This window comes from Protopterus annectens, chromosome 17.part0 (genome assembly GCF_019279795.1).
Source record: "Protopterus annectens isolate FY-2018-M chromosome 17.part0, PAN1.0, whole genome shotgun sequence".
NCBI classification, from domain to species: Eukaryota; Metazoa; Chordata; order Ceratodontiformes; family Protopteridae; genus Protopterus; species Protopterus annectens.
The window spans coordinates 528,249,962-528,274,458 of record NC_056751.1 but is presented as its reverse complement, the minus strand read 5'-3'; the positions used below and the strand labels follow the sequence as shown (position 1 = coordinate 528,274,458).

At 38.2% G+C, this 24,497-nt stretch overlaps 1 protein-coding gene across 1 annotated transcript in view; it reads right to left on the bottom strand.

Moving 5' to 3' along the window:
* The window catches only part of LOC122791761, a 198,512-nt gene that overhangs the window by 12,658 nt on the left and 161,357 nt on the right, over positions 1-24,497 (bottom strand). The window lies entirely within an intron of this gene.

Below are 24,497 nucleotides of genomic sequence, written 5' to 3'. Positions count from 1 at the left end.
CTCTCCTGTACTTCCTCTTTCCACCACCAGGTCTCCTTGTTCTCCTTCCTCTGTCCAGATGTCACACCAAGCACCTTTCTAGCAGTCTCCCTTACTAGTTTTGCTGTAGTTACCCAGCTATTCGGTAACTCTCCACTGCCTCCCAGTGCCTGTCTTAACTCTTCCCTAAACTCCACTTCACAATCACCCTTTTTTAACTTCCACCATTTAATCCTTGGCACTGCTTTCACACTCCTCCTCCTCTTCTTGAACACCAATGTCATCCTACAGACCACTATTCTATGCTGCTTAACTACACTTTCCCCTGCCACCACTTTACAGTCTCTAATCTCCTTCAGACTGGCCCTCCTACATAGGATATAATCCACCTGTGCGCATCTTCCTCCACTCTTGTACATCACCCTATGCTCCTCCCTCTTCTTAAAATACGTACTCACCACAGCCATGTCCATCCTTTTTGCAAAATCCACAATCATCTGACCTTCTGCATTCCTCTCCTTAACACCATACCTACCCATCACTTCCTCATCCCCTCTGTTCACTTCACTAACATGCCCATTAAAGTCCGCTCCAATCACTAGTCTCTCAGCCTTGGGTACATTCACCACAACTTCATCCAACTCACTCCAAAATTTCTCTTTCTCATCCATCGCACACCCAACTTGTGGAGCATATGCACTAACAACATTCATCATTACACCATCAATTTTGAGCTTCATAAACATCACTCTGTCAGACACTCTCTTCACGTCTAAAACACTCTTGGCATATTGTTCCTTTAGTATAACCCCTACCCCATTTCTCCTGCCATCCACACCATGATAGAACAATTTGAACCTGTTTCCTAAACACCTGGCCTTACTTCCCTTCCATCTGGTCTCTTGCACGCACAATATATCAACCTTCCTTCTCTCCATCATATCAGCTAGCTCTCTTCCTATACCAGTCATACTGCCAACATTCAAAGTTCCTACCCTCACTGCTACACTCCTAACCTTCCTCCTCTCTTCCTGCCTTCGGGCATGCCTTCACCCTCCTCTTCTCCTTCGGCCAACAGTAGCCCAATTCGGTAACTCTCCACTGCCTCCCAGTGCCTGTCTTAACTCTTCCCTAAACTCCACTTCACAATCACCCTTTTTTAACTTCCACCATTTAATCCTTGGCACTGCTTTCACACTCCTCCTCCTCTTCTTGATCACCAATGTCATCCCACAGACCACCATTCTATGCTGCTTAACTACACTTTCCCCTGCCACCACTTTACAGTCTCCAATCTCCTTCAGACTGGCCCTCCTACATAGGATATAGTACACCTGTGTGCATCTTCCTCCACTCTTGTACGTCACCCTATGCTCCTCCCTCTTCTTAAAATATGTATTCACCACAGCCATGTCCATCCTTTTCACAAAATCCACAATCATCTGACCTTCTGCATTCCTCTCCTTAACACCATACCTATCCATCACTTCCTCATCCCCTCTGTTCACTTCACCAACATGCCCATTAAAGTCCGCTCCAATCACTAGTTTCTCACCCTTGGGTACACTCACCACAACTTCATCCACCTCACTCCAAAATTTCTCCTTCTCATCCATCCATCGCACACCCAACTTGTGGAGCATATGCACTAACAACATTCATCATTACACCATCAGTTTTGAGCTTCATAAACATCACTCTGTCAGACACTCTCTTCACGTCTAAAACACTCTTGGCATATTGTTCCTTTAGTATAACCCCTACCCCATTTCTCCTGTCATCCACACCATGATAGAACAATTTGAACCCGTTTCCTAAACACCAGGCTTTACTTCCCTTCCATCTGGTCTCTTGCACGCACAATATATCAACCTTCCTTCTCTCCATCATGTCAGCTAGCTCTCTTCCTATACCAGTCATACTGCCAACATTCAAAGTTCCTACCCTCACTGCTACAATCCTAACCTTCCTCCTCTCTTCCTGCCTTCGGGCATGCCTTCGCCCTCCTCTTCTCCTTCGGCCAACAGTAGCCCAAATTCCGCCAGCACCCTGTTGGCTAACGGTACTGGTGGCGGTTGTTGTTAACACGGGCCTCGACTGATCAGGTATGGAAATATGAAATTTTTGTGCCATAAGTGATGTGGCAGAAATTTTACGCCAGATGCCCTTCCTGACGCAACCCTCCCCATTTATCTGGGCTTGGGACCGGCACAAAGTAATGCACTGGCTTGCATACTCTACTAACAACAGGATATAGTTCTTCCCTGTGGAACTTGGGGTACTCAGATGCCCCACAATATCCATAGATACCCTCTGAAATGGCTCCTCAATCTCATGCAAAGGCATCAAAGGAGCTTTGACCTTGTCTCCTGCCTTGCGTACTTTTTGGCAGTGCTCACGGATCCTGAAGTACATTGTTACATCCCTTGCAGTCCCAGGCCAATAAATGTTCTGCAGTGTATGTCTCTTGGTATGCTTTATGCTCATATGACCTGCAAAAGGAATGTGATGGGCTATGGCTAAAAGTGCCAGACAGTAAGCTCTAGGCACTACCAACTGCTGTATTACCTCACCCTCTAGCCCTCTCTCAGGGGTCCATGCTCTGTACAGTAACTCTTTGTTAGAGCTAGCTGTGCTGGTATTTTTTACACATACACTGCCCTACTTCTCCTGGCATAGCTGGCAGTACTTCCTATCATCACAGAACTCATAGATTTTTATTGCACTAGCTCTCACACTTGCCAAAGTACCCTTTGTTTAAAATGACCCAAACTCTTTTGTAAGTTTTTATCTCTTATACAACTTAACTCATTATATGCGAGTGACGCCTCCAGGTGCATCTGCGGTTAACTCCTACTGATGCATCTAGGAGTCAAATATTGCTTGCTCATATTTGCATCAATAATTCCAAAACTATGCTATGTACAAGGTTTAAAATGTTTCATCCTAAAGCTTACACAATGGCAAACTCAACTGCATTACTATTTGACCTCTGTCCAGTGCAGATATTAATTGTTTTTATGATATTAATTTATATAGATATAATTATGACATTTTTCTAAATATCTCAACAAACAGAGCCCTTTAGCTTCATATGAAAGCTGTTAGCAAGATGGATAAAATGTTGCTGACAGTATGTATGTAATTTGAGTGGCTGCTGAGATATTGTAAGTTGTTTACAAAAAAACTACAACTATAACATTTACTGTGTTTACTGTGACTTATAAAATTTGGTTTAAGACCTAGAACCTAAAGAATACTACCACTATAAAAATAGTTTGTGCTGAAGATTTTGCAATTTATACTTCTTTCAGAACCTCTATGGTTCCAGAGATCTGAACATTTGTTTGAAATGTGAGGACATCATTTGATTCTGTCAAAAGGCTTAGGCTCTGCCCATTGGAAGTTACAGTGTAAACTTCCTGAGCTCCATTGGAGTGAATGAGTTAATTTGCATGAGGGTGGTACAGTGGCAGAAAAAAACATATTATTACTAGATGGAGGCAGAGGGTACTGTCTTCAATGAACAGAATAGAATATAATCTTGTAAGATTTGTGATAATTGTATCCAGTGTACTAAAATTTTTTCATCACCAGTTTTTTACATGCAATACCAACAGGAATTTTGAAATAAGCAAACGCATTACATGTAGTACTTGACAGTCAATGTGTATTATACAATTCATCTTTAGATCCTTTACAAAGGGCAAACCTCTCAAATGTTTAAGGAGAAAATTAGTTCACATGCTAATGGCATTAGATGTAATAGGGAGAGGAGTGCCTTATCTAAGCATCACAACGTCTAACCTCAGGCTATATTTATGTTTATTGGAGTAGACAAGGGCAATACAGAATATTAATAGCATGACTGATTTATGTGGGATACGGAACAGCAGAAAAGATTCTAGATTAGTAACAGTACAACACTGTTTGCTTCTGGTTAGAAGGAACAAATGCTACATATCTTCTATGTGGCTACACACTGAAATGTTGGCACTCATAAAGCTGACTGAAAAAAATCCATTAAAAATACAGGAGAAGAGTGAGTCTTGAATATCACGCTTCTCCTTTAAAGTTTTTTTTTTGCAGGGGGGCAATTACCTCACACCCCCTGAACTTATATATACCAAGTCCAAGATCACCATACCTCAAAGAAAAAGGACTGTTCCAAGAAATAGCAATTTAACACTTGGTATATGAAAGTCTGATTTTTTTTTCAACCATTTAGTGTCAGCATTTTGGGACTCATTAACGTGGGTCGTGACATTTAAAATGGTTATCCTTCTATGTGCTTGTGGTCATTATGAAATATATAAATGTAATTACCAAAATCTGATATATTAATGATTATATAACATTATATTAATCTCTGAGTATTGGATTATAATATAGTAGAGGGCCCATAGCCTCTAACACCTCTTTACAATTATTTCTGTTAGGACTGGATTAATACCATTTATTATGATTTATTTCATAATTTTTCATATGTTATATTTTTGTATTGTGATTTTTTTCTCAACTTGGATACTTGACTATCTGCTGAATATGAGTATTATGACAATCAGGTAGTATACAGTTTAAGTTTTTTTTTTCTTAATTTGGAATAGTGATGATGTCAAGAATCATGTTACCTTTGTTTACATTTAAACATTGCTTGTGAGCAACATGTTTTCATTATAGCAATTAAACCTTAAAGTGAAATGGCCTGTAATTTTAGTTGCTGCTAATAAAGCTTATGTTATCCCTCACTACTATGTTGTGTGGACTAATATTAATTTATTTATTTTTTATCCTTTGTTGACCAGGTTAGTCCCACTAGGCTAGTACCCTATTTTGAGGTGAGGCCAGAGGTGGTATTTGTACTACTAGAAGAACTTTGGCCAGGGTAACAGGGAACTTCCCCTACTCATCATTGCTGTGAGTGGGATACATTTTGCATGAACACTTCCTGTTTCCATTCCAGTCACAGAGGTGGAATGGAGAACTATGGAGGCAGGTGGAGAGAGAAGGAGATAATGCAGTGGTGAGAGAAATGTAGGAGAATGTGACTATCGAGATTGGAGAATATGTGCAGGACTTTAAGGAGATGTTTCAAAGAAATCTGTTTGACATAGAGGAGTCATCTAATTACCGATGTAAAATAACAAACATTCACTTTGGAGGGTTGTAGGATGATTTATTTCAAGGATTGGTGGTCGCCTTGGGGACATTATGGAGAAAATGCAAAAAGAGGATGGAGAGAAAATCCCGAAGAATAGTGGTGAGATGGAAAAGAAAACATATGCAGAGAAAATAAGAGAAGGCAAAAGGATAGTAGCAGAAAGGAAGGCAGAAGAAAATGGGAACTAGAAGTACATGGTAAGGATTCAAAGTAAAGAAGACAAAGAAGTGGGCATGTATGTACTATGGGACAATTTAATAGCTCCTTTGAGTGTAAAAGCACATGAGGTAAGACTATTTATTCTAATTAACACAGAGACATTTTGTGACACTATAATTGATACTGTTTTTTCAATGGAAAATTTTCTTGGAGAATATGAAAAAAAGAAAGATTGTAATCTATGGAATCTTTATGTGATAGAAACATTTAACAGGGCAGCAAAAAATAAATATTCATATACAATTTCAAACAGAGGTGGAAAGAGAGACTTTGAAAAGACATTAGAAAACTTCTTGTAAGGAAGTATGGGGCATTGCAACAGTTTATGATAAAAAGAGTTTATGGACTGATGGATGGGATTGTAATATTGTGTTAAAACAGATAAAGAAAAAAATATACATATATCAAGCATGATAAATGTAGAGAGAAACAGGTGACAACCCAAAACATGTTTTTTTTTATTGTGGAAAAGTACATTTGATAAGTAAGTGTGAATATTTGTGTGGAAATTGGACATGATGCAAAAATGTGAATTAAAATGCTATAAATGTAAACAAAATGTAACATTTATGGATGGATTTTAAAAATGAAAAAAAACATAAGAAAAAAGAAAGAGAAGAAAATGAACAAAGAAGACATTTTAGAAATAGTAGAAATAGAAGAGAAATTAGGTGAGAAAAAATAAAGAAGACACAGAAGAAGGCTCTGAAATAAGTGATAAAAAAGGCATAAAATGGGAGGTAGTAAAAGAAAAAAAGAATTATATTGGTAAAAGGGTAAATGAAAAAAAAAATTAAAAGGATAAGTAGAAAAGAAAAAAGAAAGGAAATTGATGGAAAATAATATATGTAGCTAATGAGGGAGGGTTGGTTCAATAGTTAACATGTTTAACTCACAGCCACAAGGTACAGTGTTTGATTCTCACCTTTGGAAGGGAAATTTTCTAGGTATAGAATGACCTATTGAGGAAACTAGCCTAGCAATTAGCTATAAATGTCTGAATTCACAAATCTAAAGAAAACAGAAATACAACTTTTAGCGTGGTTTCTGTAAATGTGAATAGTATTAAGAATATATTAAGAAAAATAGGGATTTTGGAGTGGTGTAATACATGTGATATAGATGTAATTATATTAGAAGACACGTGATTTTTAACAAATGAAGAAATATTACAAATAGAGAAACTATGGGGATGAAAAATAATCTGGAATTTGGGAAATGAGAAATGTTCTGGAATAGCCACATTCTGTAGAAATACAGTAAATATATTAAATGTAACTTTACCAAACATGGGAAGATTAACCATTATAGATTTAAAATGGAAATAACAAGTATATAGAATTATAACACTATATGCTTATACTAATAGTAAATGAAGGGAATGCATATTTCATCAGACTTTAGGCTATGAAGTGATAAATGTGAATATTATAATAAAAAAAGACTTTGTGATTTAAGAGGCAAGTGTAAAAAGAAAGAAAATGATATAAGAAAAATGTTAGAAGTTATAAGATGTGGTCATTTAAAACTATGGGACAAAAATCTATGAAAAGGGTATGTATAGATATGAAATAGATTATTTTACAGTATCAGAAGTTTTAGTTATAGTAAAACCATGAGAAAACGTAACAGATTGGAAAATTAAAGCTAGAAAAATAAAAAGCAAATGGTTTAATCAGAAAGTAGAAGTAGTAAAAGGAAATATGTCATACAAAAGGAAAAGTGATAGAATATGTTTATGTTGTCAAGGAGAAGAACTAATAAACGTGTGTTGCTGAAATGTAAAAGAGTGCAAAAGTTATGGGGAAACTATATAAAGAAGATTTTTTCAAAGATATAAAAGAAATGGATAAAATAAACATGGATATGATTAAATATCAATTTAAGAATAGAAGTGAAGAATATATTAAAAGAATAGATAAAAAAGTTATTTTATGTCATCTGCATTATATGGAATAAAACAATAAGTGAAATTATGTTTAATGGTAAATGAGTTTTAGCAACAATATTAAGTAAATCAGATGGTGGTTATGAAAAAAGGAGTGGAGGTCTAATATGGATGAAAATTTAGTATGATTGTAAGGAAAATTTGTAAATATTTGTAAATATGTAAACCTGTTATAAATAAAAGTTATTTTTATATATAAATAAACGACCCTACTCTTTTTGATAGGTGCTGTGGGATCTTTTATATCCACCCGAGCTAGCACCAGCTCAGACGGAGTCTAAGTTTAATGTTTCATCCAAAGGAAAGCATACTCAGGAGTGCAACAGCCCCTTTATTTTGCACTGCAGTGTCAGAGATTGAGCTACCCGGTGTTAGGAATAGAACCAACAGCCTTCTGTGCCAAAAGCTAGGGTGCTACCTATTGTACCACTTCAACTGTTAATCCTTAAAGTATTATACAAATATAACGTTTTCTGGCTGATACTCCTTGAAATCAAGAAAAAAGAGCCATGAACTGTAGAAAACTTCATTTAAGACTTCAGAGTAATCAAAAGTTGTATAAAAATCTATAATTGTTTATTGAAAATAAAATATGTTAAATGAATGAGCATGCTCACCCTTAATTGGTCTTCATCAGATCAGATCCTTGTACATAACTTATATATGCATACACACATTGGCTCTAGATGATTGCCACTGTTATATTGACACCCTGACCCCTTGAGCTAAAAATGCTAAAAAGGGGTTGTGGATGGGTGGATGCATGGATGGATAGATGGGTGGGTGGACAGATGGATGTATATTCATATATATGTATACATACGTACACACACTTTTAAAGAATGAAAGTTCACTACTTCGAACTTCAAAAGTACACCCACACTAATGCGAAAGTGCACTTTCACGAAAGTGCACTTTACCAAACCCGCTAGACTGAATGGGCTAGCAGTCACGGACCTTAGGGTTAGGGCATGGGTTAGAGTAAGGGGATAGTTATTAGGGCTGTCCCCTTAGCTTGACCTGTGCCCTAACCCTAAGGTCCGTGACTATCGTACCACAGTGGAAGACATTCCAAATCAGGCTATGTACTCCACTGTGGTGCGATAGTCATGGACCTCAGGGTTAGGGCACAGGTTAGGGTAAGGGAATAGTTAGTAGGGCTATCCCCTTACCTTGATCTGTGCCCTAACCCTAAGATCCGTGACTATCGCACCACAGTGGAGGACATAGCCCATTTTTCAATGTCCTCCATTGTGGTGCGGTAGATTTGGTCTAGTGAGCTTAAGCGAAACTTCACTTTCATTAAAGTGCACTTTCGCTTAAGTGGGGATGTACTTTCCCATTTCATAAAAGTGAATTTTCATTGTAGGAAAGTACACCCGTGTGTGTATGTATGTATGTATATATATATATATATATATATATATATATATATATATATCTATATGTGTGGGCACATTTGTGCATGCACACACATGAACACATATAAAATATATATAAAAAAGGCAGGTGCTAGTGCTACTAAGAACATTTCTGCAAGATTGTCTCTTTATTGACATTTGATTACCTGGAAAGTCTGACTGGGTAAGTGCTCATTTTCAGTGGAGACCCAGGCAGAAAAGCTCCCAAATATTACAAACATTAAAGAGCAGTAATATTACAATATTCAAAAATGATACAAAACATCTACAATTTAAATAATGATTCCAAATTAGACATAATGTGTAAACATTGGTTAAGAATATATACAACTTACATGACGATTTAATATTTAGAGAAATTTTAACCATTTTATAGAGAAAATAAGGGTAACTTAGTATAATACAAACAGGAATTGCAGTATGAATTGAGAGAATTAACAGGGTTATGGTATATTTAGAAATATGGAAGTGAGTGATTAAAGGAGTAACCAGTGTGAGGTATGATTGGGTACTTGTTCATATTTAGGGATATAGTTTATCCTAGAGCTGAGCAAAAATAGAGCCAAATTTTGTCTAGTAAGTCTTACAGAATGGTTTAAATGGACTGGAGGGAGGGTATTGATCTGATAAATACAGGTAAAGAGTTCCAGGCCTTGGCATCTTGGTACGAGTGCAGACAGTGCTTAACATATTTTATATGTTTGTGGCCCAAGAGAAGATGCTGTTCATTGGATTGGAGCATAGTTGTGTAGAATGGTATTTAGTTCTATATATGCAAATGGAGTCTGGTTAATTTTATAGGTTATAAGAAGCTGTGTCTGTGGTAGATGATGGAGAAGTTCTAGCCAATTTAGTCTTCTTAGTGCTATACAGTGATGGGTTCTGAAAGGGGTATTTGCTGTAAATTTAGACACTATTACTGCATTGTTCAAGTTTTGATTTTTGTTAATACCTTGAGGTTAGTAAGGATTGGGAGCACCATAAAGTAGTGAGGGTAAGAGGTAAGCATTGGTAAGCGTAGTTTCAATTGCTATGGTGAGAACATTTTTGCTCTGTAAAACATCCTTAGTGAGCGTGATTTTTTTATGCAGTTTTGTATATACAGGTTGAATTGAAGATTATCACCCTCTACCATTCCCAATAATTTGTCAAAAGAAATTACTTCAATTACCTTATTATTAAGAGAGAGGATTTTACATTTTTTCATCATGGAAATATCAGCATTCAAAATGCAGAGTACCAACAAGCTGGGGGGGAAAAAACAGATGAGAACAACGAACTTTGAAAATCACTCTTCTCCTTTAAACCTCTTTTTGCAGGAGGGTAAGCCCTCCATGCACCCCCTCAACTTATATATACTAACTCTGAGATTAACAGACCTCAGAGAAAATGGAATATTCTGAGAAATGGCATTTTGGACTTAGTATATGTAAGTTAATTATTTCACAAATTCTGTTGGCATGTTTTAGGGCTCACTCTAGTGAGTGCCAACATTTCAAAAGGTTGCAAAGAGGGATTTCGGGGAAAAAAAATAGTTTTTTGTTTTGTGGTGGTGGGGGGGCTCAGCATGTGAAACAAAATATAGATTTGAAAAAATCCTGTAAATGGAAGACAAAAGTTAAAAATTTACTTTTCAACAAAGTTTTCTTCAGAAAAATCCTTAAAGATAAAACAGCAATCTGTAACTGACCTAAAGTGAATTTTGCCTTTTAAACTGTCTTTGAATAAGATGTGCAGTTTAATTGTCAATGTAACCATAATTTCCATTTTGCAGTATGTTTTCATAGCACATTTTTGCTTTGTTTTATATAAAATTCAGCCACTCTAAGATCTGATCTACTAGAGAGTACTGGATAAGGCAACTAAAATGTTGTAATGTATTATTAGTGGAAAGTCCACATTTCTAGAAGTTATTTATATTGCCATATCAACAATGCTGTATCTGTCTTATCTGTCTTCAGAGGTATATCCAAAATTAGATGTTATAATGATTTAAAACATTCAGAAGCAGTTTTCAAAGATAACAATGTCCTTTGGTTTCAATGGTCAACACAACAAGTTGCCAGGAAGCTGATTATGGAGCAACAGAGAGAAGGAAACTCAGAAACAGCAGAGACAGAAAACTAAATGCAGTGCTGACAACAGGGCAGCCATAAAACAAGGAACTCCAGGAGCAAAAACAGACATAAGGAGGACATTTTCCAACTAAATATCTATATGTAACTGTAAACTAGCTTGGAAACTAAACCCCACTGGACTGTGAATTCCATGATTGAAGTATCTATAATTGCATAAGCCCAGATTCACTGGTATGTAAAAATATCAGACTGTGATTTTAAGTTAGTTTGCATCTGAGAGCATAATAAGTGAAGGTCAGTGATAGTTCATGGTACTGCATTGTTGGGATGCAACCTTCTGAAATAAAGAGGTAACATTTGTTTTATTTTATTTTTTTTACAAATAGCTGACTTTCCCATTTCAGGCACTCAAAACTGTGCATTGCCCTGTGATTCTATGAAAAACAAAAATGTAGAATTATTTGGTTAGATTATCATCATTTCCTTTGGGCTACTAAATGAAGCAATGAGCAGCCTTTCCTATTGGTTCCGGTTATATCACATGACTAGTACCTGAGGCAGCCTGAATCAAAAGTGAAAGCACTTGCACACATAAATGGGAATCTACGAGTATGAGAACAATATTTTTTTCTTATTAAATACATTTTTCAAATTAAGTAGTCTGTGATCTCTTGTGGTGCCACTGCCAGCCAGTGATACAATATGTGAGTGTTTTGTGTGTGTGTGTGTGTGTGTATGTGTGAGCATGCGCAGTGGGGTTCCCTATTCTTCTCATATTAGTAAACTGAAATACATCACTGTGTTCATTATGTTTACACTTATTTATTAATTTGATCACATCAGGATTTCTAAAGTGACTATAATTGGGTAGGGACTCACGCAGATTATGGCTGTAACTGACAGATGCTACCTGCAGTTTTATATTGTGCTTGATCTCTCTCAACAGAGCTAGAGTATGCTTAAATAAAATATGCTGAAATACATTACTCTGAGTATTTTTAATTGCTCATGACTGGACAACGTTCAATAAAGTGGCTATAGCAATTGGATACTGAGTCAGGATATGGATGACAGTTACCTGATCGTAACTGTCATTTTAAACATTTGCTGATCTGGCTTGGGAAAACTAGTGAATGTGTTTAATAAAAATATGAAAAAGTAATTACTGTTACTATTATTATTGTTTTTATTTAATTACAGTATTGTTATTTAATTGCAGTTGATAATTGAGGTGTATATAGACAGTGAAGTAGCTATGATGAGAGGGAAGGGAGATAGCCTGCAGATAATAGTGACTGGCTCCAGCTGTTGTTTGATCACAATTAAACTTTTATTGACATGCCATAGCATGGGTCCCATTCAGATTGTCGAACTTTTAAAAGATCAACTTTCATATGGCCGAGACCATATGATCAAACTTTTAAAAGTTTGAACGGTCTGAATGGAGATCTCCGTAGAGTGTGGAATGAGAAGATTTCCCTTTTCCGCAATGTAGTGCATTCTCGAAGTTGCTATATTTAAATAGCGGGGGGTGCAGGGGGGCTTGCCCCCCTGATAGCAACATTTAGTTTTTTTTTTGTTTTATTTTTTGTTTTACATGTTTGAACATTTAAATGTTCAATCATATGATCATGGCCATATGAAAGTCAAACATTTGAATGTTCTGCCATGTAAAGTAGACCCCATAGCATAGCCATACCTTATCTTAATTAGCCATATCCATTAATTTACTTCCTGCAGCATCGCCCTTTGCTTTGAAGTTACTAGTCACAACTGGTGAAGACAGATACAGTCCTACGCAAGGAATGCATAGGAAAGTAGCCAAAAGGATGCTCCATGCCACGAAACCTGCTTATCAATAAATAATTCATTTGAGCCAATCAAGAGCAGAGGCTATGACATCATCATACAGACATTTCTAAATGTTTTAAAATAGATATATTGTACATTATAAGACATTTATATTGCTCATTTAAATACGTGATGAATTTCATTGACTTAATTGATGAAGTCCTCTATGAATGAATTGGAATGAAAGTAATTCTTTTTCCTCTCACTGCTACATTCTTTTGTGTTTTACACATGTGTGTATATGTATGAATTAAACAGTTACTGACATGTTATAGCATAGTATTACCTGGTGGAAATTGTATAGTCCATGGCTCACATTCATTCAGTTATTTCTTGCAGCACACAAAGAGGCCAGTCACTAGCACAGTCCACTGGGATCAGTGCTGGGTCTCTCCTTTTTGGCATCCACTTCTTTGAACTCAAGATGCATGTCAAAGGCCTCAGGCTGACCATGTTTGCAGACATCTGCAAACTAGATGTGTTAATTGAATCTCCTAAATAAACAAATATCCTTCAAGAAAGCTTGATGCAGACAAACAACTTGTGCCAGAGCCATGGACTAAAACTCAGTTTAAAAAATAATGTATAATGATATCCTTTGGAAAGATGGCTACCTCTGGAAATTACTTAATTGCTAATTCACCTCTAAAAGTAAACCCAGTGGTCAGGGATCTGGAACACGTGTTGACAGTAACCTCACCTTTGACCACCATGTGTCTATTGTGGTGAGAAAATCATTCTGTGTTGCACACCTTGTAAGTAAGGGCATGACATCCAGGTCCACCTAAACAGGCATTTGAAACAGCTTGAAAGACCACTGAGGTTATTCATAAAAGAATACAGGGAGTAAACAACATGGGCTATGTGGGCCATCTCAAAGCATTATCCCTCTCAGATCAAGAAATCTGGATAAAGCTAAAAATAATGGAGGGACAAAGGCCCCCAAAATAGGCACAGATTTAAATATTGCTCTTATAAACTTAGACAGTTGCTAGAAATAGCAGGTTTGGCATTATTATGTATTTTCTGTAGGATATGAAGTCTGAAATGCAAATGTTTGTTATTATTTAGTAAGATTAATTTTCAGTGATTTGCCAGAAAACCACATATTGTATGAGGAACAGACCAAAATTTTGAGGCAAGAATCTGGACATTCTATGAAAATCTGGACAGTTGATAGATCTGTCTTAGTATTTCCTGGTTTCAGGGAAGTGCTTCTTGAAAAATGTTGGCATAATCAGAGATTACACATTATTTACTGGTGAACCTTATTTGACCTTAGAAAAGGTCCTGCAAGGTTCATAGCTATTTTTTCAAGTGTGACTTCTATTATAGGTAAATGGATCAAAGGGTGCCTAAACCATGAGTTAGGTGTTACCTTCTGTCATTCTAGACAAGCTGCACAGAAACTTTTTTTATCTGGTCAGTAAAGCCTAGCTAATATTCCAGCATTTGCTTTGTCTATACCTAAATGTCCACCCAAAATGTAGCTATGGAACAACTTCTTTGTGAGAGGTCTAAAAGTTTTTTGATTGAGAGGAATGATCCCACATAACTTATGGGACCTATACTTTTCTGGGCTAAAAAAAACTCTTTAGGGTTGTTAGCCTAGTATTCTCCTATGATCCCAAGAACATGGGGAAAAGGATGCTGATGCTGATTGACATCAGGTTGTAATTACGGTCTCACTATAAGTTTCTAATCAGCCATCCATGACGTTATTGGTTTGTTCATAGTGAATATCCAGTGAATAAATATATCTGCCTGTGCATCTGGTGAAGGAGCCATTGTAGTTACAAATTATTCTTTTAGTTTTTGGTAATTATGGGCATCCCACTCTTCCATATCTAAAAAGGCTTTTAGAGTGCTATTTTTAAGATGCACAAATTTCAATCTTGCTTGTTAAGTTGAGAGCTAACAATCTCTCGTAATATACTTCTCAAAGGGCAAGAGGTAGCCTTTCATATCATTTTTACTCCCACTTTCTTCAGCAGTGGATTATTTCTTTATGCCTTGGATTGTTGACTGATTATGGATACTATCGGTTATGCTGCCACAACTTTCTGTTGCAAGTTAACCAGATTTTCCTCAATGGCTGCACACCTGGTGTCACTTCACTCCTAGACATTTACATAACTGATGACTGATGTTGCTAACCATTTGTTTTACTTTGTTTCTGGTATTTATGATAGCTTTTTGATGGCTTTAATAACATCCTCCATTTTAGGACCAAATGCGGGTCTATATTAGAACACCGAACGTTCAAAATTTTGAGTGTTCTAATATCAACCCGTTTTCAGCGAACGCTGAAAATATCGAAGAAACAGAAAACCGAATTTTTTCCTAGGGAAAGAATTTGGTTGTCCTTTTCTGCTATTTCGGTATTTTCAGCACTGTGGTGGAAAGTTATGGGTCGGGTTCAGGTAAGTGTGCAATTGTGTGGACGTGAGGGTTAGGTGAATTAGGGTTAGGGTGCGGGTCAGGTAAGTGTGCGATTGTGTGGACTTGAGGGTTAGGGAGGGGTAGGTGAGTTAGGGTTAGGGTTTGGGATAAGGTAAGTGGATAGTTAGTGGTGTATGTATAGTTTAGTGTACGGTTAGGTGTAAGAGTTTAGGTGTATGTGTGTGGATTGCTGTTTGTTTGGTGTGCTTGTGTTGTGTGTATGTGTTTTGGAACAGCAAATTTTTTCCCTAGGAAAAAATTTGCTGTTCTGAATGTTCGATGTTTTAAATTTTCGATTCATAGGGTTCGATATTAGAACACTCGAAATTTTGAATGTTCGGTGTTCTAATATAGACCCCAAACATGGCAGTTGTCATCCATGGACAGAGAGTCAGATGCAAGTGGTAATACAGTGCAGTAACACTTTAGAGTTGCATAGGATTAGAAGTTTACAAAGCCTAAAATACACAGTCCACATGTTTTATATTACAACATAAAGATGTGTATGCTATACTTCCACAGATCAAAGCATATAGTAAACACTTTTCATTTATTTCTGTGGAACAGATTGCGATAATTTCTAGGAGGTTAATGGCAGGGATCAAAACTGTCTACAACCAAATGCCATATTTCAGTTCAGTGGTAGTCACAAAATACTCTTTATTTTTATTTTTTATCAGTTTTTCGACCCAGCATCTGTTTATTTAAAAGTATAATAAAACCATGCTCTTCTTTTACAAAACAAGACGCAGAAAGCTTAAATGAAATGCTGTCTTTAAAACAGCATTTATAGTTTTGTGGAAAATAGTTTTAAATGGCTTAAATCCCATGAAAAATAGTCTATACAAAGAATATCTCAAAAATGGTCTAAAATGTTGAAAGATCATACGTTTTCCCTTTTGAACTGCTACAATATGAGTAGTAACAATTCCAGAGGTAGGGATCACTCCTTACAGCTTTCCACACAAAGAAGGCAAATTTCACAGGTACGCTGATTGTACTTTGATTTTCCTTTACCAGACAGCAGATCCACACTGATAAAAACGTGTTCTTCCACTTAATGATGCTGGCAATTCCTCCTCAGGGTTAGAGGTAATAACATAAGCCTACTGAGCTCAGGTTTAAAATGCAGACTGTTTCATGCTTATATGACATCCCATTTCCTGCCTGTACATATTTTACTTGTTGCCAACAGACACTGTAGTGCACAGCCTTGGTTCAATCAGGACTTTTCTACCTTCTTCTATGTCTGCATTTTCTTTTCAAAACTGTCAGAGCAGCCAATATATTACATGTAGCGGCAGTCTTGCTAGTAACCTTGGATTTTTGCAGGAAAAAAGTTTAGCTCTATGAGCTGTTTACCAAGGTATTTTAATTTATTTAGTCCAAAACAAAATAAATGTGCTTCTCTTCAGCATAGCAGCAGCACAAATTAAATGGGTATTACTTCAGCAAAACCAATTTTTATTTGTTTCAGGCTGAACAAAGCCATTCTGCACTACTTTAACTTGATAATGTATATCCAAGTAGCCCACAAGTGGCTTCTGGTTCTCTCAAGCAACATTTACCTTCTTATAAAACCTTTGGAGGTACAACACACTGGGTTTAGCTCTCCTGTATAGTAGATATCATCTAAATTAGTAGCAACAGGCTTTTAAGTCAGCATCTACAGTTTTAGGTCAGATATAGCAGTTGTTAAAGTTAGCAGCAATGATATTTACACTTCAGCAAAGGATTTACAAACCATCAACAAGCTCTTCAGTAAGCTCCACTGGAACTCTAATTTTTTGTTTTAAATAACAGTAATACAAAAACTGAGAGTTTTCCTTTTTTACTGCCTTGTAACTCCTGAGATACCTTTTAGAAATTAACTGCCATGCTGCATAACTGTCAGAGTAAACACTTCAATATAAAAGGTACTACAACGTTTTCCACTAGGACAGCAGAGGACACATAATCTCTCAGGAACCATGTTCAGTGGATATAAAAACTGTACACACCCCTGTTAAAATGCCAGGTCTTTGTGATATAAAAAATGAGACCACAATAAATCATTTCAAAACTTTTCCCACCTTTAATGTGACCTACAACCTTTACAATTCAATTGAAAAACAAACTAATGCTTTGTTGTATGCACACACCCTTAAACTAATACTCTGTTGAAACACCTTTTGATTTAATTACAGCATTCAGTCTTCTTGGGTAGGAGTCCATCAGCATGGCACATCTTGACTTGGCAATATTTGCCAACCATTCCTTGCAAAAGCACTCCAAATCTGTCAGATTGTGAGGGCATCTCTTATGCACATCCCTCTTCAGGTCACCCCACAGATTTTCTATTGAATTTAGGTCTGGGCTCTGGCTGGACCATTCCAAAACTTCAATTTTCTTCTGGTGAAGTCATTCTTTTGTTGATTTGGATGTATGCTTGGGGTCATTGTCGTGTTGAAAGGTGAAATTCCTCTTTATTTTCATCTTTCTAGCAGATGCCTGAAGATTTTGGGACAAAAGTGACTGGTATTTGGAACTGTTCATAATTCCCTCCACCTTGACTAAAGCCCCAGTTCCAGCTGAAGAAAAGCAACCTCAAAGCATGACACTGCCGCTACCATGCTTCACCATGGGGATGGTGTTCTTTTGCTGATGCAAAGTGTTGTTTTTGTGCCAAACGTACTTTTTGGAATTGTGGCCAAAAAGTTCAACTTTGGTCTCATCAGACCATAACACATTTTCCCACGTGCTTTTGGGAGACAATGTATTGTTTTGCAAATTTTAGCCAGGCCTGGATGTTTTTCTGTGTAAGAAAAGGCTTCCGTCTTGCAACCCTACATCATATTCCAGACATATGAAGAAAAGGGAGATTGTTGTCACATGTAGTGCACAAGCAGTGCTTGCCAGAAATTCTTGCAGCTCCTTCAGTGTTGCTATAGGTCTCTTGGCAGCCTCACTGATCAATTTTCATCTTGTCTTTTCATCAGTTTGGAGGGACATTAAGCTCTTTGCAACGTCACTATTGTCCCAAAATTTCTCCAATTTTTGATGACTGTCTTCACTGTGTTCCATGGTATATCCAATGTTGTGGAAATTTTTTTGTACCCTTCTCCTGACTGATACCTTTCAACAATGAGATCCCTTTGATGCTTTGTAAGGTCTCTGCGAACCATGGCTTTTGCTGTAGCAGGCAACTGAGTAAATGTCAGGAAAATCCTACAAGGACAGCTGAACTTTTATTGGGGTTAATCAGAGTCTCTTTAATTGATAGCAGGTGTGTACCCAAGAAGACTGAATGCTGTAATTAAATCAAAAGGTGCTTTAACAAAGTATTAGTTTATGGGTGTGCACACGAAGCAAAGTATTAGTTTAAGGGTGTGCACACTTATGCAACCAGTGGATCATACGTTTTTTATTGTTTATATTTTTTCCCCTAAGAGAGTTATTTGTTTTTCAATTGAATTGTACAGGTTATAGATCATATTAAAGGTGGGAAAATTTTTGAAATGATTTAGTGCGGTCTCATTTTTTTATATCACAAAAACCTGGCATTTTAACAGGGTTGTGTACACTTTTTATGTCCACTCTATTACTTTTCACCCCCCACACCACACACATGTATGTATATATATATATATATATATATATATGTGTGTGTGTGTGTGTGTGTGTGTGTGTGTGTCTGTGCATATATATATATATATATATATATATATATATATATATATATACATGCATGCATATATACACACATGTATGTATATGTATATATATATATATATATATATATATATATATATATATATATATATGTATGTATGGGTCCCCTTCAGAAACCTGAATGTTTACTTACCTGACTTCCAAAATGCCGAGATGAAAAGGGCAATGACCATAGAACACCGACATTCCAAAACACCAACTTTCCACTTCAAGTAAGTAACCGCTTGGCCATCCTGTTGAACTTTGCCCCTTACCCCCACAGTAGTGCGATCTCGAAGTCGGTATATTTAGGTGGGGGGTGTGGGGGCACAGGTGGGTTTGCTTTCCTTAGGTTTTACTTTTTTGTCAGGATACTCAAGCAGTTACTTACCTGGAGTGGAAAGTCGGTGTTCGGGACATCAGTGTTGTGTGGTTGTCGGGCCTTTTCATCTCGGCATTTTGGAAGTCGGGTAAGTGAGCATTTTCTTAAGTAGACTCTATATATATATATATATATATATATATATATATATATATATATATATATATATGTATGTGTATGTATGTATATATATATATATATATATATATATATATATATATAAACAGATTACGCAAATATTTTTAGTTTCTAATTCTAGAATAAAAAATGCCTTTTTGATCAGCACATAGTTGGAGATAATGTTGTTGCTTACCTTGCTTCAATTTAAGGTCATATACCTAAGTTTCATAGTTTCATAGTATAGTACTACTATCTGCCCTGGGGCATTTGTAAGCCTAGCCATAGTGATGTGGCTTTTGCCACCCCATGAAATGGTACAAAAATGTACAGAATAAATTTAGAATACTGTGCCTCTGTCTAGTAGTGACACAATGAAGGTTCCCTTATATAATAGAATTAGTTTACTGTGCCCCTGTCTAGCAGTGACACAGATGTGACCCCTGGGGTAAACTTACGATCTCCCATCCACTCATCAAGATTTCTCTTGAAGAGAGTCAGTGAGGGGCTCTGCCTAATATGAACTGGGATCTTGTTCCAAAGCATGGGAAGCCTCTGGGTTATGAATCTATCCCTCCAGCATGTCCTATTCATACTTGTGCCGAGGGTTAAGTCTTTAGCTCTCATGGTCCTGATTGATTTGGATTTTTTGAGGTGGAGCATGTCCATCAGATCCTGATTGGACATGGCCTTGTACGTCAGGCAGAGATCACCTCTGAGCAGGTGGTATGCTACTGAATAGAGCTGAAGTTTCTTTAGTCTGGCAGAATAAGACATATGTTGGAGACCCTTGATCCTCTTGCTGAGGTACTTTTGTGGTCTCTCCAGCTGTTGCAAATGCCGGGTGAGGTACATACCAAATGGGGCATTGTACTCAATCATGGGTCTGATGAGGGAGGAATATAGGGGTACAATGACATCCTCGGATCTGGATGTGAATCCCTTCATGATGAGGTGTGCAAGGTAGAATGTTTTTCTAACCACTTTGGCAACGTGGGTGTCAAATGAGAGGTCGCTGTCAACTTGGGTCCCTAGGTCTCTGATTACTTTTTCCATACTCAGTGGGTTGCTGTCTATGTGATAATTTGTGGGTACTTTGTTTTTCCCAAATGGGATGACTATACATTTTTTGGCATTTAGTTTAAGGCCGTGACTCCGGCACCAGTTGCCCGTTTCTGTGAGGCCTTTTTGTAGGATGTATGTGTCTGCTGGTGGATCGACTATGGTGCCTAGTTTGCAGTCATCTGTGAACTTTGTCAGCCACAGCCCTCCCATGTTTGCTTTAACATCTGAGGAATAAATGCCGAACAAGAGGGGTCCCAGGACAGATCCCTGTGGGACACCACTTGTGACTGGCTTTGAGTCTGACATTGCTCCAGTGATTTTAACTTTATGGGTTCTGTCCTTTAGCCAGTTTGCAACCCATCTAGTGTCATAAGGGTTTACTTTTAAGCTGTTGAGCTTATCTATGATGCCTGAGTGGGGTATTGTGTCGAAGGCCTTAGCCAAGTCCAGGTATGCTGTATGGACTGCTTTGCCCTCATCAATGGCTCTAGTGACTGTTTCAAAAGTCAACCAGGTTTAAAAGGCAGGATCTGCCCTTTACAAAGCCGAACTGGGTGGGGTCAAGTGTCTGTAGGTCCCCTATGTCTCTGTTTATGAGTTCCATAATGATTCTTTCCATAGCTTTGCAGACCAGGCTGGTTGCTTATGGGGTGGTAGTTTCCAGGGTCAGTAGAGGTGCCCCTTGTGGAGTGGGACCACTGTTGCTGTACGCCAGTGTTCAGGTACATATCCCGAAGTAAGGCTAAGGTTAAATAGCATTTTTATGTGTGGGTTTAGCTCCTCTTGGAGTTCACGTAACACGCAACCCGGGATACTGTCAGGTCCCATTGATGCTGTGTTTTTTGCTTTGTTTAGGGCGGTTCTCACTTGGACATCTGAGATGACAGGGAGATTACACTCAGCTGGGATAAGTATTTCTTCTTTTGGGGGTGAGGGAGGGGAGAAATTTGCACTGAACCTGTCAGCCAGAATGTTGGCAATATCTGTGGATTCAGTGTATTTTTTGTTGTTGTGAACCAACTCTGAGCATATCTAAGGGTTTCCGCCTAGGTTTCTAACATAGCTGAAGAAGGCTTTGTGGTTATCTTTAGTGTCCTTAGCGATTTTTCTCTCAAAGTTGGCCTTGGATGTTTTTATGAGAGAACGTAGTTTTCTGCTAATGTTGATCAGAGATGTCTTCCCTTCATGGGATTTTGCTCTGATGTGCAGTAGCTTCCTTCTTTTGTTATACAATTTGTTTATGGCTGAGGTCCACCAGACAGGACGCTTACCTTTGGTGGAGAGGGACTTGTATTTATTTGGGATTGCATGATCCATGCATTCTTGGAGATGTCCATAGAAAGCATTTGTGAAGGATTCGGCATTGTGGGATGTGGTATCCACTGGCACAGTGGGCTTAAAGGATACCATCTCAGTCTTAAGAAGAGTGAAGTCTGCTTTTGAGAAGTTTTTCACTGTGGTCTTTTGTGCTGGGGGTGGAGGTGGGATATGTATATCCAGGGTGATTAGTTTGTGGTTAGATCTCACTAGTGAGGTGTATACTTCCGGTGTGGAGCATTTTGTCCCCATGTTTGTAATGATCAGGTCTAATATATTATCTCCCCTAGTGGGAGAGGTGACTAGTTGTTCCAGTGCATTTGAATTTATGAATTCCAGGAACCTTTGGGCTAGGGTATTAGGGCTAGAATAATGTACCCAATCTATGTTTGGGTAGTTGAAGTCTCCCAGTATGATGGTATTTTGTGATACATTCATATCCTCCAATGTCTTCAGGAAGGCTGAGTGGGGTTCTTGAGATTGGGAGGGTGGTCTGTAACATGCTACCAGTTGTATAGCAGTTTTGCCTATGGTTAGTTGCACCTGTATGGTCTCTGATGCTTCATGTGTTGCTACTAACCTGGAGGTGTGGGTGTCCTTGATGAATATGGACATTCCCCCTCCCTTTGTGGTTCGTCCCAGGTTTTGGGGACAAAAGCATGATACGAGGTATAGCCTGGCAGCGCTGGGGTGCTCTCAGGAGCCTTGAACCAGGTTTCAGTTACTGCACAGACGTCGATGTTCTCCATGCTGTGGAGTGCATCAAGTGCCTGCATCTTGAGATTTAGACTTCTGGCGTTGAGCAGCATTACCCTTAGTTTTTTTCCATTTTTGTTTTCTAAGGAGGTGGGTTTGTCTTTTGAGCCTTGCCTAAAAAAGGCACTATGGGGGGTGGCAAGAGCCTTAGCCAATATCCGGAAGCCCAGTGGTGACAGGTGTAAGCCATCCCTTGTGAAGCAGCGTGGCTTGTCCAACATGTCATCCCAGGCAGACAGACATTGGATCCCCTTACCAGTACTTGAGCCAATTATTAAAGCTGATCATCTTGTCTTTGTATTGTGGTATAATTCTTGGTGAGGGCAAGATGCTGCTCAGGGTCAGGGTCATACCAGCCTGGGCTACATAATCGGGGAGCTCCTCTATGTCTCTTTTCATGTAGTCCAGGGAGGTACGTCTCAGGTCATTCACACCAGCATGGACAATGACGGAGTCATATTTGTACTTGCTTTGGAGTGACTTGAGTGCATGTGTTATGTGGCGTATCCTAGCTCCTGATAGACAGCTCACAGTCACCCTCTCCTTGTTCAGCCTGGTCAGCGGGACATCAGTGTGTCTGACTATAGAGTCACCTATTACTAGTGTATCAGGCAAGGTGTTTGGCCTTAAGGGCTGTGATTGGTTGACACACTGATTTATTGAAGTATGTGTTGCATGTGTTTTGTTTTGAGGTGGTGGATTTTTGGATGTCTGCTTTGGGAGCCTCTGTTGTTTTGGTAAGTTTTTTATTAGAGCCTCTGAGTATGTCTTTGTGTTTTTATGTGTTTGGTTTGCAGTTGTGGTAGGTCTATGTGGGACTGGGATTGTTGTGTGTGTGGTTACCATCTCCTCCTGTCTGGTCATTCCAGCCCTGAGTTGAGAGAGTTCAGCCTCCAGTTTGGCTATATAGTTGCATCTCTCACATGTATTTGTGTTTGTTGGGAGGAGGAGAGGGTTGTCTGTGTACATGAGACAATTGTAGCATTGTCTCAAGATACCCAGATTGACCAGCTGAACTGGAGAGGATGCCAGTAATCTACCACTCAACATGCTAGAACAGTATAAGGGAGTGCTGTACCTTTAAGGGAAATGGATATTCACAGGGGTGGTAAGTAGATGTAGTGCTTTACTTAGTACGAGAGTGCTTACTTAGTAGAGAAGTATTGAGAACAAGTGCTAGGCTTATAATATAGTGAGTAGTCTGATTATACTAAGAGTAGAGCTTCCTTAAGGGAAAATTTGAAGAGCAGACCTGGCGGAGCCAGAAGAAGTTTAACCTTGTTTAACCAGCGCTGCACTATGCGCACAACCGCGCAAAGCCGTGCAAACGCGGATTTTAAACAGTGAACTACAAAAGAGCTAGAAATGGTCCAAAACAACCAATTACTACAGCTTCTTGTGCTGAGGTCACTTCCTACAGGGACAGGTAGGCTGCTCAAGGCTCCCCACTCCCACTGGTGAGCAAAGAAACTTCCTTCTATCCAAGTAAGGTAATGGACAACACAGGAGCTATACCACAGCCCAGAATACAGCAATGCCTGTAAACTGGTCTAAACTAGTTGAGGAGAGGCGGGAAAACAAGGATTATTTTTTGTTTTTTTTTTTTTGATAGAAACACACAGAAAATGCAGAAACAGTGATAAATCAGTTACACAGGCTAGCACACTTAGTGGGCAGCCTCAACAGTTAAATTAAACAGACAAACAAACAAACTTTCGATCAAATTCGACTAAAATGTAACTTTAAGTGCAGATTTTAAAATAATGCAGCAAACAGTTAAAACACAGTTCAAGCTAGTTCAGGGTAAGCTACAGAAGCTATTCCAAGTGAAAAAAAGCAAAGATACTTAAATCCAGAAAGTAGTCGCTTTTCTGAGTTCCCTGCTTCTAGGACCACTCTGCAGGACCACGAGGACCTTGTCTGAGCAGTATAGCCAGAAAAAAATGCCCAGAGGCGGATTTTAAACAGTGAACTACAAAAGAGCTAGAAATGGTCCAAAACAACCAATTACTACAGCTTCTTGTGCTGAGGTCACTTCCTACAGGGACAGGTAGGCTGTTCAAGGCTCCCC